This window comes from Dendrobates tinctorius, unplaced genomic scaffold (genome assembly GCF_039654945.1).
Source record: "Dendrobates tinctorius isolate UK_male_01 unplaced genomic scaffold, ASM3965494v1 ptg000082l, whole genome shotgun sequence".
Classification (NCBI taxonomy): domain Eukaryota; kingdom Metazoa; phylum Chordata; class Amphibia; order Anura; family Dendrobatidae; genus Dendrobates; species Dendrobates tinctorius.
In genome coordinates, this window is record NW_027361750.1 from 20593479 (window position 1) to 20599478 (window position 6000).

The following is a 6000-nucleotide window of genomic DNA, read 5'->3' on the forward strand; positions in this document are numbered from 1 at the left end:
AATCACAACCCCTTGACTTCTATTGGCGAAAATCACTGCAAATCGCAGCATGCTGCGATTTTTCTCTCACACCAAATTTGGCTGAAGAAAAAAAAAAAAAAAAATCACAAGTGAGAGGTCACCCATTCACTAACATGGGTCAGAGTGCAATCAGATTAAAAATCGGATTGCAGTCATCCGATTTTATCGCCAGTGAGTATGAGGCCTTAGCAGTATTTTATTGCACTAGTTGTGGTGCAAATGGTTTTCACAGGGAAAAAAAAAAAAAAAAAAAATAAACACTCACTGCTCTGCTCCAGACAAAACTGAAGAAAGCCTCCATTGTAAGTTTGAACAGAGGCTTAAACCGGTCTCTTGTACTTGCAGTCTGATCTCTGCACAGCACAGAGTAGAGGAGAAGAGGAAAATTACACATAGGTTTGTTGGAAAAGATTCAGCAAAACCTATTTCTTTAGTACAGTGCACTGAAAAAGCATTCACGGCTTGTGACCTTTTACACATTTTCATTACACAAGACTTGAAAATTGCTGTTCACAGACGTCTCCATCCAATCGCACTGAGCTACAACTAGTTTGCAAAGAGAAACTAGACGAGTTTCAGCCTCTAGATGTGCAAAGCTGGTAGAGACAGGACAGGCCGATTGCGATCGTGCACGCCAATAACACAATTGCTCCGTGCGCATAAAATGCCATTGATCTCACTCGCACCTGTCCAGTTTATACTGGATGATATTCAGAAGAGAACGCATTGGGAAAAAAAATGGTAACAATACAGGATAGAAGTCACATAATGGCCAGAAAAAGTGTTATTCCTCGTGTATATGCAGGACCGCTATTCTGAAAAGTTGTTTGAAAGTATTAGTAACCTTTTAAAGGGATTCTCCGAAAATGCGATAAAAAAAGTGTTACACATTTCAAGCTGCAACCCATCCCACTCACAAGTCAGGACTGGTTGCTGCAAAAAAATAAAAAACCCACACTGCTTGACATGGGTCTCAACTGCCTGAGGAACAGCATTGTGAGCACCTGATCTGCTCACTCAGCTGCAGAGAAAGGCTGTGACAAAAGGGGAAAAAAAACAAAACAAGCATCCTTATCTGACTCCGCAAATAAGCAGAGGGGTGGGCTTTATCCTGCTGTATGTACATTTATAAAGTAGTCTGACATGAAAGTTTCATAGCAGGGCACTGACTGCACTGAGAAGATGAAGGTGGAGGAAAAGACCCTAATGTGCTCAGTAAAGAAGTGTTTTAATCACCTGTCACAGCCCTGCTCCACAGGTGAGTAGGTAGATCAGGTACGTTTGTTGACAATGCTGCTCCTCTAACAGTTGAGACATATGCCTTGAGCAGTGTTTCTTCATGTGGGAAACCGTCATGACATTTAACTAGGATAAGCTGCAGCATGAAAATATGACACGGGTGATTTGCCACATTCTCAGAGAACCCCTTTCATCTGGCCATATATATGCCAGGCAGCTTGGTGGGCAGCACAGTGGCAGAGTGGTTAGCACTGATGGTGGTGTCCTGGGTTCAAATCCCAACAAGGAAAACATCTGCACATTGTATTCTCTCGTGTTTGAGTGGGTTTCCTCCACGTTCTCCACTTTTCTCCAAGACAACAAAGACATACTGGTAGGGAAATTAGATTGTGAGCTCCTATGGGGACAATGATGATGAGGTTTGTAAAGCGCTGTGGAATAACGCCGGCCCAGCTGCCAACTATCTCAGCTTAGAGCATCAGACATTTGACCTCAACACCATCCTTTTTTCAACATTATCTTTTGGGAGAGAGGAAAGAGACCCTCAAATATTAAGTGGTCATACAGTCACGTCGATATTGACGGGGGGGGGGGGGGGGGGGGTCACCCAATAGTAATGAGTAGGGCAAGCTTTATGGTATATTGACAAGCAGATTAGCTACTAGTCTCTCATTAGGGCCCCGTCACACATAGCAATCTAGCTAGCGAGATCGCTGCTGAGTCACAACTTTTGTGACACAACAGCGATCTCACCAGCGAGATCGCTGTGTGTGACAGCGATCAGCCCCCCTGCCGGTATCGCTGATCGCTGCAAGAAACCTCTGGACATTTTTTTCCTCGCTGATCTCCCGCTGGCCAGCACGCATCGCTGCGTGTGACAGGCGGGAGACCAGCGATCAGGTGTAAAATAATAAATAAATTTAAAAATTGTTATTCTCACCTTCCGGCGTCCCGCGAAGTCTTCCCGCCTCTCTCCACGCTCGCGGTCCCAGTAATCCTTTGCAAGAATGACCGCGAGACTTCGTGATCCTGCGAGAACGGACGTCATTGCGGTAATTCTCGCAAAGGATTACTGGAACCGAAGCGTGGAGAGAGGCGGGAAGGCTGCGTGGGACGTCGGAAGGTGAGAATAACAATATTTTTTATTTTAATTCTATTTTTGACATGAATATGGCATCAGCGCTAACGAACACAGTGATGCCACGCGCGCGGTGTCGCTGTGCTAATCGCTGGTGAAGCTGTCTGTTTGACAGCTCACCAGTGATCACATAGCGACTTACCAGCGATCCTGACACGTTGATATCGTTGTCGGGATCGCTGGTAAGTCGCTATGTGCGACTTCAGCTTTAGTGTACTTCTACGATAAACATACAGGCCTGTATTGTGAATGTTGCAGACAGGAAAGAAGAGGTTTCTGATCAACACAGTCACTGATTGACTGAAGGAGGTTGGCCAGTGAACACAAGTCTCCACCTATCTGCAGGAGGAGAAATTGCATTGGGTTGGGTCCCAATGTTGGGGTCCACAAGTATTGTCAGAATGGGGAATTTTTACCCCAGTTACAAAATGGAGCAGATGAGATACTCAAACACCATCCCACTCATTCTGGATGAGGCTGCGGGAAAAAGCCATATAGGGGGTGGACGGAGACACAGAACGCACACAGCCATTCTATGGGGATAGCAGGGCTCCAATCTGCCCTTCGGTGCAGGCCCCAGGGGTTGGACCCCCAATAACCTATACGTTAGCGCCTATTCCACAGATAGCTGAGAACTTGTTTTAACTGGACATCCCATTTAACTTTTAGGCTGGAATCGCTGCAAAAAAGCATCCCATGCAATCCTATGGGATTCTGCAATGTTGTGCTAATCCTGCAGATTTTTCCACAGCGGAATCGCATAGCGGAAAAATCAGCAGCATGCTCATTCTTTTTGCGGAATCGCGGGGATTCCGCACCCATAGGAATGCACTGAAACGCTCATTTTTCGCATGTGGCTATGCCCACCATGCGTGAAGTGAGCGCTTCATGTGCGGATGGTACCCAGGGTCTCTCCTCCATGCCCTGGGTACCATAATCCTGTAAAAAATAGAATAAAAATATTTTAAAAATTATATTCTCACCTTCCGACGGCGCCTTCCCGCCTGTCCGCCACGCTCCCGGCATCTTCTGGTCAGAGTAATGCTTTGTGCGAATGACCGCGATGACGTCGCACTCTCATGAGCGTGACATCATCGCAGGTCCTTCACGAAAGCACTACAGGGACCGGAAGATGCCGGGAGCGTTCCGGACAGGCGGGAAGGCGCCGTCGGAAGGTGAGAATATAATTTTTAAAATATTTTTATTCTATTTTTACAGGATTATGGTACCCAGGGCCTGGAGGACAGTCTCCCCTCCTCCAGACCCTGGGTACTATCCGCACATGAAGCGCTCACTTCATGCATGGTGGGCATAGCCACATGCGACAAATGAGCGTTTCAGTGCATTCCTATGGGTGCAACGCAGGACCACCAATGGCTCACGGCACTTTCGGACCCCCGATCCCTGTGTACAGGTGGTGATTATGGACAATCCCTCTCACATCCCCTCTGTGCGGACTTTCCGGGAAAGCTGGGTGACCCTCCAGGCGGCCATCACAGCTGCCCTCTTGCCACTCAGCTTTTCCAGGTTCCTGAGCTGCAATTTTGGGGGAGAAGGGAAGCAGTGGGGGAGGGGTCGCGGGTCAGAAGGAAGGAGCAGGAATAACAGCCACACCTGACAGATACACAGCTGCTGCGGGTGATGGCAGGGGCAACGTCCGGAAAGAGCGGCCCTGCCCGGAGCAGGCCCAGTGAGCTCCAGCGGTCACACACTCACCTTCTTCCGCGGGCAGATAAGGAGACACCGGACCGTTACTCTCAGCAGGAGCGGCCGTACACCAGCAGGCACGGGAGCGAGTGACGTCACACGGCTGAGGGCTTCACCAGAAGACAAAGCGAGGGCCGGGGCGGGGCCAGCGCTGGGGCGGTACCGAGGTGACGTCACTCAATAACTCAGACTCGTGACTGTTGCCGGGGGCGACTGAAGTGTGAGAGGTCGCTGGCGGAGAGAGATTTCGCTTTTCAGGAAGTTCCGTGTTCATGTGACGCCGACAGAAAACCTTCCTGCGCCCCCGGTCATACGGGCTGTGCCCGGGCGGGGGGAGACCTCTCCTCATGTAATTTAGGAAGCACATTATTTTTGAGGGTCTTTTGCACCTTCCAGGACTTTTTTTTGTCAGAAACCGTCTGAGGCTGTTATCTGTGGGTATAGCAGTAGTTTTGAGTGACCCCGTTCATGTTACCGTGTAATGTTCTGAGTAACAGTGGAGCAGCTGAGGTAAAATGGTGGGAAAAAATCTCATTGGTTTTTCTCCTTTTTGCTTTTGCGTCGTTCATTATGCGGTGAACGCGGCCTGATGGCGTACCTCCCGACTTTTGAAGAAGGGAAAGAGGGACAAAGGCTGTGGTGCGCGCAGTGGTAAATTTTAGGCCACGCGCCGGCCACACCCATTTCACAGCTAGTCACTATTAGGGTGTGTGCACGCTGCGGATTCTGCAGTTTTTGCTGTGGTGTACAGTACCATTATTCCCTATGGGAATAAAAAACCGCAGTGCAGACAGTGCAGATTTTTCCGCGGTTTTGAAACCGCAGAAAGAATTGACATGTTCGACTGAGTTCCATCACACCTCCTCAGGCAGGGAATTCCAGATTCTCACTGCCCTTAACAGTAAACAATCCACTTCTATGTTGGTGGAAAAACCTTTTCTCCTCCAGACGCAGAGAATGCCCCTTGTGACCGTCACCTTCCTTGGTATAAACAGATCGTCGGAGAGATATTTGTATTGTCCACTTATATACTTATACATGGTTATTAGATCACCCCTCAGTCGTCTTTATTCTAGACTAAATAATCCTAATTTTGCTAATCTCTCTGGGTATTGTAGTCCCCCCATCCCCTTTATTAATTTTGTTGCCCTCTCTTGTACCCGCTCTAGTTCCATTAAATCCTTCCTGAGCATCGGTGCCCAAAACTGTACACAGTACTCCATGTGCGGTCTAACCAGGGATTTGTACAGAGGCAGTATAATGCTCTCATCATGTGTATCCAGACCTCTTTTAATGCACCCCATTATCCTGTTTGCCTTGGCAGCCGCTGCCTGGCACTGGCTGCTCCAGGTAAGTTTATCATTAACTAGGATCCCCAAGTCCTTCTCCATGTCAGATTTACCCAGTGGTTTACCGCTCAGTGGGTAATGGTGATATTGATTACTTATTCCCATGTGTATAACCTTACATTTATCATTGTTAAACTGCATCTGCCACCTTTCGGCCCAAGTTCCCAACTTATCCAGATCCATCTGTAGCAGAATACTATCTTCTCTTGTATTGCCTGTTTTACATAGTTTTGTATCATCTGCAAATATCGATATTTTACTGTGCAAATCTTCTACCAGATCGTTAATAAATATGTTGAAGAGAATAACAACGACCCCTGTGGTACCCCACTGGTCACAGCGACCCAGTTAGAGAATATACCATTTATAACCACCCTCTGCTTTCTATCACTAAGCCTGTTACGCATTTACACACATTTTCTCTCAGACCCAGCATTCTCATTTTGTGTACCAACCTCTTGTGTGGCACGGTATCAAACGCTTTGGAAAAATCAAGATATACCACATCCAATGACTCACCTTGGTCCAGTCTATAGCTTACCTCTT

At 47.6% G+C, this 6000-nt stretch overlaps 1 protein-coding gene across 2 annotated transcripts in view; it reads right to left on the minus strand.

The window, feature by feature from the left end:
- SDCBP (syndecan binding protein) overlaps window positions 1-4270 on the minus strand; it is a 43860-nt gene extending 39590 nt beyond the window's left edge. Inside the window, exon 1 of one of the 2 annotated variants that reach the window (XM_073583957.1) lies at window positions 4115-4270. The gene's annotated coding sequence lies outside the window, so the exon portion shown is untranslated. Of the gene's footprint in view, window positions 1-4012; window positions 4037-4114 lie in introns of those variants that run through there. The other variant, XM_073583958.1, reaches the window with a different exon arrangement.
- Window positions 4271-6000: the final 1730 nt, after the last annotated feature.